At 44.7% G+C, this 14,289-nt stretch overlaps 2 long non-coding RNA genes across 2 annotated transcripts in view; both read right to left on the minus strand.

The window, feature by feature from the left end:
• The window catches only part of LOC117529768, a 482,119-nt gene that overhangs the window by 134,001 nt on the left and 333,829 nt on the right, over positions 1–14,289 (minus strand). The gene's annotated exons all lie outside the window — the stretch shown is intronic.
• On the minus strand, positions 9,550–13,554 carry LOC117529769. The gene is made up of 3 exons (XR_004566097.1): positions 13,483–13,554; positions 10,514–10,518; positions 9,550–9,561 (listed from the first exon to the last, which is right to left on the minus strand). It is a non-coding gene; the product is annotated as an uncharacterized LOC117529769 (long non-coding RNA).

Below are 14,289 nucleotides of genomic sequence, written 5' to 3' on the forward strand. Positions count from 1 at the left end.
ATGTTGGAGATTCCACAGCTGTGCAGCATGAAAATTATTTCCTGTTGAGACCAAAGTAACAACAAAACCCCTGACATTTTCAACGGAAAAATGTTGTGTTCCATACTCTAAAAAAGGAACAGCTGTCTAAACAAGAAAAAATGATTTAACAATTTGCATAGATTTTTATTTCAACTTTCAGCTGAGTTAACACCCCAAGATGTCTCTAGTTAAGTTGAAATGGCTTAAAAAACAAACTATGAAATTGTTACATCACTTTTTCTCATTGACACAGTGGTTCATTTTTTAGAGCGCAGTTGTAGTCAGAGATTGTTATTTCCGATAACACACCATCCCTTCCCACCCCCAGGAACACCCTTAAGTCAGGCTTACAGTTACAAAGTGGCTGGACACAAATGCAGGATTCAGATGACGAAGTAACAGGGTTTATTGGAAATTCAGGCAGACAGAAATCAGGCAGGCAGATTGAAAGACAGATAGACAGACTGAGATGAACAACCGTAAAGCGCCGGTCACAACCCACCGTGCGTTTTTTTTCGCCATATGTTTTCTGCGGATGCCACGGCCACTACGTTTTTGTGAAAACAGCAAGAGCAGCAAGAGGAGGGAGGGCGTACGGTCAACGCACGTCTCTAGGAGTGTAACGATAAAGAGAGTTGACACTAAAGCAGTGTGTGTGTATGTGTGTGTGTGTGTGTGTGTGTGGGGGGGGGGGGGGGTCAACTTTTCTTTTTTATGAGCGGGACCGGAGCGGCAGGTGTTTTTTGGCATCGGCGATGCATGAACATGTCCAGCCTGCAGCGGTCAGTTGTACAAGTGTTTACTTGCCTCGAAAAGTTACGGCTGGACAAAAAGTTACAGACTGAAGCTGTGGAGTGTCTGTGTTAATTGCTGAAGTTTGGAAATAAAGTCCAAGTTCAAGTGAGAAGCTGCGTCGTGCATGCATGTCTGTCGGCCTCCATAGTATGTGGTGAGTGCCGTAATCCGTACTGCCTACGTACGGATTTGGTTAATTCAATAGTAATTGAATGAAAATGTGCTGCTTTGAATCCGTACTGAGGCAGTACTCACAACGTGCGTCATCTGTACTGCTGGTGAATCCGCAGCCTGACCGCAGCGAAAGTTCTGCATGCACTAAAACCTCTACGGCGTGTCTGCGTGTGTCTGCGTGCTCCTAAATTTGTACTGAGGCAATACTTACGACGTAGAGTTGTTCAAATTTGGCCCACGTTTTTGCAAGTAGACTGCACGCACATGCAAGTACGGCGGGTTGTGACCACAGCTTAACTGAAGCATGAGGCAGAGACAGGGTAAAAAACAGGCAGGTCAAAACATGGGCAGACAAAACAAAGCAAAAATACTCTGAAGGAAAGTGCTCAAAAGTGGCTCAAGGCTCAACAATCTCACAAACAGGCAAAACAGAAGGTGTGACTTAAATAGAGTGATTAGGAGGAAATGCAAGACAGGTGTCTGAGGAAAGATCTGGAATGGGGCGTGGCAAGCAGGAAAAAGGACAGGAAAAGAATGCCCATCACCAAGCATCAGACACCAGACAAGAAAAGTCCCTCCACCAAAACCCCAAGCAAACATAACAGTGGCAAAATAAGCCAACAGAGAAAAAATAAAGCAAAAACACACTTCCCACACAGACCCATGACACCTGAACTCGCAATTCCAAATCCTCAACACGTTTGAACATCACATACCGGAAGAAAATGGATGGATGGATACCTCGAGTTTACAAACCACGATGGCTGCTTTGAGCAACAACAGTTGCAAAAGCTGTGGTTTTTACCATTTTTAGCACGTCAGTCCTTTTGTGCAGAATTTAAAATCCACAGCAAGAATTTTGGGTCAGTGTTTGTACACATGTATAGCCTGTATGCACCTTTGACTGGATAGAAGTGCAGAAGCTATATGACAACTAACCGAATGAGAAAAGATTGAATTATGGATGTTGGAAGGTACAAATGGAATGTGTGGTTTGTGTTATTGTAGCTGCAGACTTCCTGCCTGTAGAATTCTTAATTATGGACACAAACACTGAGAAAGTCCATTAAAGTCGAGACGATCCTTGTTGCCCTGGGGAAGAAAGGATTGTGAGAGAGACACATAAGCAAAGGTGCATCAGCAGCTATTCATTATTTATGACTCACAATTTTCATTTAAAAATACATGAATTTATGCCTTTATTTTCATAGCTGGTTTGAAAGTGGGATGAGAGCATTAATGGCATAACAGCCACCACACGTGTTTAAATATTTCTGCACACAGTTTTGTTTCATGCAAAAGGTACACAATATAACACGTAAGTATGACATTATGGCTGTACAGCATGTTTCATAGTTCATTTTCAAAACACAAACAAACAATGACAAAATAGAAATGTGAAACAATTCTAAACCAAAACAGACAAAAATCCATTTCTTTTTTGCAAAAAAAAAAAAAAAAAAAAGTTTATGTTTTATTGGTGCAGTCTCATAGGATTAGCATGATGAGAAGTCTTACTTTGGCATGGGTTGTCATAGAATAATACCTAACACAAATACAAAGTAAATTTACTAATTAACTACATAGTAGAAACATTTTAAGTGAGTAACGTTAGAATAATTTCTTTTGTTGTTCAAAAATTAGCTCAGCACCCTCAAATTTTGAACAGGCCAGTATATGCTAATGTTCAAGCTAACGGCTTTAAACACCACTGTGGCTGAGCTGTAGTAGAGTTAGCTCGTGTTAAAAAACAAACACACAACTCTCACCAGAAGTCATTAAAAGAAATTAAATGCTGCTAACAGTTGTTAGAGTAATTGACATAATCACATCAAATTTGCATATGGCGGCAGACTAAACAGCATCCTGCTTTCCCGAAGGTTGGATTAATTTGTATTTATTTACATATTTTTGCTGTTTTTGTATTATATTCACTCCCCCTCTGGCTGCCACCTTATCGTGGTGGGGGAGTTTGCATACCCGGATGATCCTAGGAGCTATATTGTCGGGGGCATTGTGCTCCCTGTAGGGTCTCCCAAGGCAAACAGGTCCTAGGTGATGGGTCAGACTAAGGGCAGCTCAGAACCTCCATGACCAGTGAAAGATCAAGGACCGAGACGTCGCCCGGTATGGCGGAGCCGGGGTCCCACCCTGGAGCCAGGCCTGGGGATGGGGCTCGCGCGCGAGCGCCTGGTGGTCAGGCCTTAGCCCATGGGGCCCGGCCGGGCTCAGCCCTAAGGAGCAACATGGGCCCTCCCTCCTGTGGGTTCACCACCTGCAGAAGGGGCCATGGGGGTCGGGTGCAGAGAGGATTGGTGGCGGTTGAGGGCGGGTGGCCCGGCGGCCCGGTCCATGCTCACAGCCCCTGGCTGTTGGGACGTGGAATGTCACCTTGCTGGGGGGCAAGGAGCCTGAGCTTGTGCGGGAGGTTGAGAGATACCGACTAGAGATAGTCGGGCTCACCTCCACGCACAGCATTGGCTCTGGTACCCAACTCCTGGAGAGGGGCTGGATGCTTCATTTTTTTTGGCGTTGCCCACGGGGAGAGGCGGAGAGCTGGGGTTGCATTGCTTATTGCTCCCCAGCTCAGTCGCCATGTGTTGGAGTTCACTCCAGTGAACGAGAGGGTCGCATCCCTACGCCTTCGGGTTGGGGACAGGTCTCTCACCATTGTCTCGGCCTATGGGCCGAGTGGCAGTGCAGAGTACCCGACCTTCCTGGAGTCCCTGGGAGGGGTACTAGATAGCGCTCCAACTGGGGACTCCATTGTTCACCTGGGGGATTTCAATGCCCACGTGGGCGGCGACAGTGAGACCTGGAGGGGGGTGATCGGGAAGCACGGCTTCCCTGATCTGAACCCTAGTGGTGTTCAGTTGTTGGACTTCTGTGCTAGTCACAGTTTGTCCATCACGAATACCATGTTCGAGCACAAGGGTGTTCATAAGTGCATGTGGCACCAGGACACCCTGAGCCGGAGGTCGATGATCGACTTTGTAGTCATATCATCTGACCTTCGACCACGTGTCTCGGACACTCGAGTAAAGAGAGGGGCAGAGCTGTCGACCGATCACCACCTGGTGGTGAGTTGGATCCGCTGGGAGGGGAGGAAGCCGGTCAGACCTGGCAGGCCCAAACGTATCGTGAGGGTCTGCTGGGAATGACTGGTGGAACCCTCTGTCAGGGAGGTCTTCAACTCCCACCTCCGGGAGAGCTTCTCCCAGATCCCAGGGGAGGTTGGAGACATGGACTCCGAGTGGACCATGTTCTTCACCTCCATTGCTGATGCGGCCGCTCGTAGCTGTGGTCGCAAGGTCTCTTGTGCCTGTCGTGGCGGCAATCCCTGAACCCGGTGGTGGACACCGGAAGTAAGGGATGCCGTCAAGCTGAAGAAGGAGTCCTACTTATCTTTGTTGGTATGTGGGACCCCAGAGGCAGCTGACAGGTACCGGCAGGCCAAGCGTGCCGCAGCCCGTGCGGTCGCAGAGGCAAAAACTCGGGTCTGGGAGGAGTTCGGGGAGGCTATGGAAGAGGGCTATTGGTCGGCCTCGAAGAGATTCTGGCAAACTGTCCAATGCCTCAGGAGGCAGAAGCAGCTCTCCACCGGCACTGTTTACGGTGCGGGTGGGGAGCTGTTGACTCTGACTGGGGATGTTGTTGGGCGGTGGAAGGAGTACTTCGAGGATCTCCTCAATCCCATCGTCACGTCTTCCGAAGAGGAGGCAGAGACTGGGGACCCAGAGGCGGACTCATCCATTACCCAGGCAAAAGTCACCGAGGTGGTTGGAAAGCTCCTTGGTGGCAAGGCTCCTGGGGTGGATGAAATCCGTCCTGAGTACCTTAAGTCTCTGGATGTTGTGGGACTGTCTCGGCTGACACGCCTCTGCAACATTGCGTGGCGATCAGGGACAGTGCCTCTGGATTGGCAGACCCGGGTGGTGGTCCCTCTGTTTAAGAAGGGGGACCGGAGGGTGTGTTCCAACTATAGGGGGATCACACTCCTCAGCCTCCCCGGTAAGGTCTATTCCAGAGTACTGGAGAGGAGAATTTGACCGATGGTCGAACCTCGGATTCAGGAGGAGCAGTGTGGTTTTCGTCCTGGTCGCAGCACGCTGGACCAGCTCTACACGCTCCATCGGGTGCTCGAGGGTTCATGGGAGTTCGCCCAACCAGTCCACATGTGTTTTGTGGATCTGGAGAAGGCATTCGACCGTGTCTCTTGGGGCACCCTGTGGGGAGTGCTCCGGGAGTACGGGGTCCGGGGTCCTTTGCTAAGGGCTATCCGGTCCCTGTACGACCGCAGCAGGATCTTGGTTCGCATTGCTGGTAGTAAGTCAAACCTGTTTCCAGTGCACGTTGGCCTCCGCCAGGGCTGCCCTTTGTCACCGGTTCTGTTCATTATTTTTATAGACAGAATTTCTAGGCGCAGCCAGGGTGTAGACGGGGTCTGGTTTTGGAACCACCGAATCTCGTCTCTGCTGTTTGCGAACGATGTGGTTCTGTTGGCTTCGTCAAATCAGGACCTTCAGTGTGCACTGGGGCGGTTTGCAGCCGAGTGTGAGGTGTCCGGGATGAAAATCAGCACCTCCAAATCCGAGGCCATGGTTCTCGACCGGAAAAAGGTGCTTTGCCCTCTTCAGGTCGGTGGAGTGTCCTTGCCTCAAGTGGAGGAGTTTAAGTATCTCGGGGTCTTATTAACGAGTGAGGGACGGATGGAGCATGAGATCGATAGATGGATTGGTGCAGCTTCTGCAATGATGCGGTCGCTGTATCGGACCGTCGTGGTGAAGAGAGAGCTGAGTAGGGGGGCAGAGCTCTCGATTTACCGATCGATCTACGTTCCGATCCTCACCTATGGTCATGAGATTTGGCTCGTGACCGAAAGAATGAGATCGCGGGTACAAGCGGCCGAGATGAGTTTCCTCCGCAGGGTGGCTGGGCGCTCCCTTAGAGATAGGGTGAGGAGCTCGGTCACTCGGGAGGAGCTCGGAGTCGAGCCGCTGCTCCTCCACATCGAAAGGAGTCAGTTGAGGTGGCTCGGGCATCTTTTCCGGTTGCCCCCTGGACGCCTCGCTGGAGAGGTGTTCCGGGCACGTCCCATTGGGAGGAGGCCCCGGGGAAGACCCAGGACATGCTGGAAGGATTACATCTCTCAGCTGGCTTGGGAATGCCTTGGGGTTCCCCCGGAGGAGCTGGGGGAGGTGTGTGTGGATCGGGAGGTCTGGGCGGCTTTGCTTGAGCTGCTGCCCTCACGACCCGACTCCGGATAAAGCGGAAGAAAATAGATGGATGGATGGATGGATGTATTATATTCAGCCAACGATTGACAAACTGATCAGTTTGTGTGCAATGAAAGTCGCACAATTTGTCGCAAGTTGTTAGATAGGCTTTTTACTTGTTCTGTAAAGTCGAAAGTCATTTTACATGAAGTTCCAACAAAAACTGTTCAAAATTGTTTTAGCATTCTGCACAGACACATTAATGTCATATAAAGTTTTAAAATATTAAAAGAGCCTGAATTTTTGCAGTTATTGCTGTATATACTTATATATCGCAATATTGTGGTATATAAAAGCTGCTTTCATGGAATAAAACATTCACAGAGAGACTCCAGTAATTTTTTAAAAGCAAATTCACAATGTTTTGTGTCTTCAAATGTCATCTGATTTTTCTCTCACATGAAAAAAACAAAAAACAGTCTGGATCACTTACTGGAGCTGCAGCAAATACAGCACTGTAATTGCTGTTTGAATGTTACAGAATTCTATAAAACATGCATCTCAGCAGAAGATAAATCAGGAAATAAATTTGATACTGTTGTTTCCCTCAACGTTAAATTTTGTTCATGAGCTATTTTATGTCCCCTCATGAGGATTTTGTCTCATTAAGTTTCATTTAATATAACAGAAGTGTGCATGTAATTGTAAAATTATGCATGTCTGTTTTTTTGTAACCCTCTGGGAGATGCTGATGATGATGGATGGGAGGAAACTGATGATGGCGATGACGGAGTTGATGAGTTGAGGATGGCTATACGGGCTTTAATTCTGCTCATGTCGCTCCTCCATCACCTCTGTGACTGAAAACTGAAGACTTACTGCAGCCATTTTCAGACCAGTAATACATCCAAAACAGCGTTCCAAAAATCTTCTCTTCTTTAAACTCTGCACACAGTGGCTAAATCTACACATACGTGTGTATTTTTGAAAACAGGGATTTTGCATTTTGGCTAAAAAGAAAAAAAAATGAAGCCCGAACTGTGATTGCTACGACGGCATTTTAGGGCCACACAGAATTAGTTTTTTTTTTTTAGACTTTGAGAATAAAGTTGTAATATTACGAGAAAAAAGTCGTAATATTACAAGAACAAAGTCATAATTTTACGAGAATAAAGTTGTAATTTTACGAGAATAAAGTCGTAATATTACGAGAATAAATTCATAATTTTACATGAATAAAGTCGTAATATTGTTATGTGCCGACGCGGGTTGAGGAGCGGACCTGCGTCTGACTGAACCCAGCGCTAAATAACCAGAAAGCGGTTCCAAAAAACAAAACAATTTTATTATCCCCCTCTTGTGCAAAACTCGGTGTACAACATAAAATGCGTTTGTCTGGCGGAGTGAAGGACGGCGCGCTCTCCAGCGCCCAAAGGGATCGAAGCCCGGCGCTTCTGGACTCACATTCACCGCCAAACACCCCCCAGGTGGACACGACAAACTGACTCTGTGAAGGATAGAAAAGGTGAGGTAAGTCAACAGCTACAACTAATATCCTTCAAAGGCACACACTATCAGCAACACATTCAGGTCTGAATTTAAGCTTTATGTAAATGAGCAGCTTCTCACAACAGGTGGAGGATCATCTGTCCGCACGCCACGGCCGTGAGAAGCGAGCTGCACAACTCTCATCAATATTCACATATACTGCGTAACAAAATACCAAACTACTGTTAACACTTATTCAGACAATCAATCACCTCTGATGTGTGCTGACAGCATGTGTCCCTCACCCGTCCTCCTTCACAGGCACAATGTGTCAAACCCAGGCGCGGTCCTCAGCGTCTCACAAACGAATGTCACAAGGTCGAGTTCCCGGCAATTCTGCTTGAATCACTCATGGCTTAAATGCAGAACGCCATCTCATTATCTGCTTCAGCTGAAAGTCTTTAAGTTTGCACGTGAGCATCATCCACAGGTGCTGCAAATCATGCTGATGAGGGTGAAGGACTCTTCTGCCAGCACCTTCTCCACAGACAAAAACCAGTTTGCATACCACCTGGAGAGCAAAGAAAAGAAAACAACACAAAAACATCCAGCCAAACCCCCCAACACACAACAACTATTACGAGAATAAAGTCATAATATAATATTTTGATGTTTTTTTCTCGTAATATTACGGCGTTATTCTCGTAATATTACGACTTTTTTCTCGTAATATTACGACTTTATTTTCGAAGACCAAAAAAAAAAAAAAGAAATTCAATGTGGCCCTAAAACTCCGTCGTAGATTGCAATATATTTGCCCATTTTGTTCAAATTCTGTTACCCCAACACTAAACAATGTTGCCCTCACTTAACCCCACCAGCGGAAAATGTTGTAGTGCCGCTGGTGTTGCACAGGTGCAGAGTCCTGGTACTTTAAATATGTTTATCCTGCAAACAATATTTAACTCTGCAGAATCTTGCACAACATGACACTTTATTGTCACAGACTAAACGCCTGCTGTTGTAATAGTTCGGCTCTGAGGTTGCAGGTTTGAAACCCCTTAAGTAGGACATGCATCACTGTTCCTACTATCAATCAATCAATCAATTTTATTTATATAGTGCCAAATCACAACAAACAGCTGCCCCAAGGCGCTTTATATTGTAAGGCAAGGCCATACAATAATTACGGAAAAACCCCAACGGTTAAAACGACCCCCTGTGAGCAAGCACTTGGCGATAGTGGGAAGGAAAAACTCCCTTTTAACAGGAAGAAACCTCCAGCAGAACCAGGCTCAGGGAGGGGCAGTCTTCTGCTGGGACTGGTTGGGGCTGAGGGAGAGAACCAGGAAAAAGACATGCTGTGGAGGGGAGCAGAGATCAATCACTAATGATTAAATGCAGAGTGGTGCATACAGAGCAAAAAGAGAAAGAAACACTCAGTGGATCATGGGAACCCCCCAGTCTAAGTCTATAGCAGCATAACTAAGGGATGGTTCAGGGTCACCTGATCCAGCCCTAACTATAAGCTTTAGCAAAAAGGAAAGTTTTAAGCCTAATCTTAAAAGTAGAGAGGGTGTCTGTCTCCCTGATCTGAATTGGGAGCTGGTTCCACAGGAGAGGAGCCTGAAAGCTGAAGGCTCTGCCTCCCATTCTACTCTTACAAACCCTAGGAACTACAAGTAAGCCTGCAGTCTGAGAGTGAAGCGCTCTATTGGGGTGATATGGTAGTATGAGGTCCCTAAGATAAGATGGGACCTGATTATTCAAAACCTTATAAGTAAGAAGAAGAATTTTAAATTCTATTCTAGAATTAACAGGAAGCCAATGAAGAGAGGCCAATATGGGTGAGATATGCTCTCTCCTTCTAGTCCCCGTCAGTACTCTAGCTGCAGCATTTTGAATTAATTGAAGGCTTTTCAGGGAACTTTTAGGACAACCTGATAATAATGAATTACAATAGTCCAGCCTAGAGGAAATAAATGCATGAATTAGTTTTTCAGCATCACTCTGAGACAAGACCTTTCTAATTTTAGAGATATTACGTAAATGCAAAAAAGCAGTCCTACATATTTGTTTAATATGCGCTTTGAATGACATATCCTGATCAAAAATCAAAAATGACTCCAGGATTTCTCACAGTATTACTAGAGGTCAGGGTAATGCCATCCAGAGTAAGGATCTGGTTAGACACCATGTTTCTAAGATTTGTGGGGCCAAGTACAATAACTTCAGTTTTATCTGAGTTTAAAAGCAGGAAATTAGAGGTCATCCATGTCTTTATGTCTGTAAGACAATCCTGCAGTTTAGCTAATTGGTGTGTGTCCTCTGGCTTCATGGATAGATAAAGCTGGGTATCATCTGCATAACAATGAAAATTTAAGCAATGCCGTCTAATAATACTGCCTAAGGGAAGCATGTATAAAGTGAATAAAATTGGTCCTAGCACAGAACCTTGTGGAACTCCATAATTAACCTTAGTCTGTGAAGAAGATTCCCCATTTACATGAACAAATTGTAATCTATTAGATAAATATGATTCAAACCACCGCAGCACAGTGCCTTTAATACCTATGGCATGCTCTAATCTCTGTAATAAAATTTTATGGTCAACAGTATCAAAAGCAGCACTGAGGTCTAACAGAACAAGCACAGAGATGCTATGCTTGTTGCCAGGTTACGGCTCAGCCAGCAGGTAAGTGGCTGTGATTCATTTTGTTAAACAGCAGGCAGGTAGCACGCAGAGAGCAACATTTATATAATGATCGCACAAAGAAAGCAGTAAGTACAAAGTAGCTCGATGCATGTTATGTTAACACGTCACCTTCGTAAATTGCATTCCTTCAGGTCTGAATTTAAAAATGGAGCTGATTCTGAAATCATTTTGACTTCCAATTTGGGGTAATAAATCATTAAGTGCACTCCTGTACGTGTCCTCTTTTAGAGCAACGAACACCAGCTCGTAAATCTCCTCGGTGTCACGTATAAACAAAGTCGTCCTCATTGGAGTCTGATGCAGCCCGAGATCTCTCAGCCTTTTGATGTCAGAGGACAATCGAACAAGACCACTAACCAGCGAACAGCTTTTTACTGACAGCACACTTTGATTCGCTGCCTCTGACTCATGTCTCAAAGCAACGCATGCAGAAAGGCTTTGAAGAGCTGAAAAGAGAGCCGTGACAAGCCTTTTAAAAAACACAAAAAAGAAAAAAAAAATCAACCTTGCAAGACTGATTAATGGGAGTCAGGAGAGAACGAAGGGACTCATTGCAAGCAAAGATCTGCTGGAATAGAGACACTGCATTGTAAGCAAACACAATGATTAAAAAAAACAAAATCTTACCAACACAATGAAACAAAAATAGTAAAAATCAGATTAGTCACCAAGTTCATCAAACTCATCCATACTTCTGCCTTGGATGGAGATGAACATATTTTTCAAAATGTAAATCCCAGAGTTTTTTTTTTTCTAGTTTGGGACATCCTGCAATTTGTATTCCGATTTTTTTCAATTTGTACTGCATTATCATCTAGACAATCATCAATGCCAGTCACCCTGTGCACACCGTCATCAGCAACCAGAGGAGCCTCTTCAGCCACAGACTGCTCCTTCCCAAGTGCAGGACCAACAGACTGAAAAACTCCTTTGTCCCTCAGACTATCAGACTGTACAACTCCTCACTCAGGGGGAGGAGGAGTAACAGGAAGACAGAGGACGGGAAGGAGAGGAACAGTAGTAGCCAGTAAACCAGTATTGATTGGTATGTCTGGTATTTATATTGTGTATTTATATTTGCAAACTGTTTTTCTTTTTTACTTTCACTTTTGATGCTCTGTGTGCTTCTTACCCTATGTGTTGCTATACAATGCTGCTGGAACTTCAATTTCCCTGAGGGAGTCTTCCCAAGGGATGAATAAAGTTCTGTCTAATATAATCTAATCCACCATTAAGGTGGGTGCCATCCATTGCAAAAGCCTGGTGGTAAAGGAAGGAAAACATTTATACCAAAGAGAATGTACTACCAAGAGGCAGAGCCCAATAGAACATCCCATAGCAACAGATTCTCCATGGCTTCTTTCTGCCACCGCCATGTTGGACCGTTTTAAACCCATCAGACATACACAGTCGATGACCAGACCACATGATGCAGCTGTCAGAAGTAGCCAAACTCACCACAGCTGCTACAGATGTGAACTATTTTGTCATTGCCTCATACTTTAAAGTGGATATGACACTTAAAGACAACATAGTCTTATTACATGTAACAAAGGTTATACAATTCGGTCAACCTAAGCGTTTTGGGAAAATGGATGCGGTTCTCCCGTTATATACAACATTTGAACGTCCCGCCACTGAAAAATCTGCACGCCCCGTGACCAGCTTCCCATTAAGCACCAAACCTGAAATACGTCACTATGTGTAGACCGTATCAGCTTGCGCGCAGAGCAGCCGTTGTTTACACTTTTTTAGCGGCAGAAACTTTGATTAAACACAGCTCTCAGGGACTTGTTTGTCGATATGTCTGACCAGTGTGTAGCAGCATGTTGCACAAACACAAGGGCGAACGTTTTAGCCTTTTCAAGTCCAGGCAGATTGATCGAAAGCCGCGGTGTTGTGTTATGCACGAAATGTCCGGCCGCCGCTCCCTCTGCTCGCACACACGCATTTGCTCCCAACAGCAGATACTTTCCTCCACCGTCTCCATGTTCTCGCACCGCTCACAGGAACACCTAAAATGTCAACCCCAAATAATATGTTCACAATAATCTTGATATGGTCAAGGAACTATCAGTGCAATACGGAGTAAACACGGTGATGGCATGTTCACTGTTGTTTTCGGTGATCTTTTTCGAAACTTTCGCCGTTTATTTCCTATTCTTTCGTGAAAATAATGTAACTAAACACGGATGAATGCAATGCCAGGCACTCGAAAACGGCAAAATCCCGAAGGTAATGATGGTGGTCCGCAAGTAGTAGCTACACTATCGCGGCTCCAGAACAATATCAAAGGCAGTAAACAGACGCTAGAATCGAAAATGCTACAATTATAGTGTTATAAACAGCAGCAACAAAAATCAAAGCCTACCTTACCATTCCGTATTCTGCAGCCTTTCAAAATCCATCGGAATTGGCAAATCTCTTGCCTCTGCTTCGGCTCCACCATAAACACCGTCGGCATTATTTTCGCTGTCAGAATGCTTCTGGTTTGAATGTTCATCCAAAAGATACAGCTCCAGTCTGTAGGGTCTAATCACTGCTTCAACATCCTCAGGATTCCAGTCAGTCTTGATTTCCTCACAGAAATAATCCACACTTGAAGAGGAGTCAGAAACGTTCTTGATCTCATCACTGTCCATGCTGAGGTCTATCTGTTCCTATTGTCAATCTAACAGACAAAAGACGGGACTCTACACGTTGTGATGTCACGGCATCACGTGACTGCTGATGGAACGCCACCAGCGCACTTTCCAAGAAACACACTTTTGAGAAACTGTACAAACTTTATTTCTCAGTGATAATGATTAAAACCACTTTCAATATATACTGTATATATATTTTTGATATTTATATCAGTTTTACCTCATTTTTTAGGTGTCATATCCACTTTAAATAAGTGAAGTATGTACAGAACAGTGCAAACTGTGCACATCCATAAAATGATGATGTGCTGTATTGATTGCATTGGGAAACTTTCTCATAAATCAAAGCACATGTTGGAATATTACACTTCACTTTGTATTTGTGCGGCAGTGGCTATCTATATGTAGCTGTATTCATATAGTGAACTTCTATTGCTATGTAGCGTCTCTGTCATTGGTCAATATAGGACACGTGATCATGAGGTTACGTACTTGCACAAGTATGTTATTGATACGTAGATTCCTAAACTATGTTAACCACAGCCACTAATCCTAACACAAACTCCGAACCTTAATTCCTAACAATAATCCTTAACCATAACAAGGCTATGTATAGGCACTTTGCATTTACACTGCTTGAGTTGGCTCAACATCTCGAATGTGTGGTCATCACATCCAGCTAAGACCTCATCAACACGACCCAAATCAGACACTGTTAATGTCTCTATTCCATTCAGCAAATCTCCGGCCAGCGAACAGGACAAATTGCTATTAGATCCTGTATTTTTTTTGTAATGAACAAAAACAAAGTTTGCATCATTTGAAGCAGACCTGCTGGCATCACACAGAGTTTTTCTTAATCTTACCTGTTCTTGCGTTTTCTCCCGGAGTCATCACAGTTGACAAAAACGTATCCACATAAGACATTTTGGAAGAAGATGGCTTGGAAATACTTCAATTTCTTATCATGGAAATTTCTTGTGAATAACTGTAGCATTTTTAAAGAATTTTCTCTGGGTTTGCTCCATGAACGTTTCTCAGCCGCCAACAAGAACAATCACTTATTTTAGGAAAGCTGAAAGTCTTTTCTGTAATTATCCCAGCATTCACCACAGCCATCTGTCATCTGTGGCAATTTGAGTGTGGACGTAATCTCGTTATTGTTGCACTTGTAATGACAATGACAATAAATCTCACCCATCCATCTCTTCAGCATTCTGCTTGCGATGAAAAT

This window comes from Thalassophryne amazonica, chromosome 17, assembly GCF_902500255.1.
Source record: "Thalassophryne amazonica chromosome 17, fThaAma1.1, whole genome shotgun sequence".
NCBI classification, from domain to species: Eukaryota; Metazoa; Chordata; class Actinopteri; order Batrachoidiformes; family Batrachoididae; genus Thalassophryne; species Thalassophryne amazonica.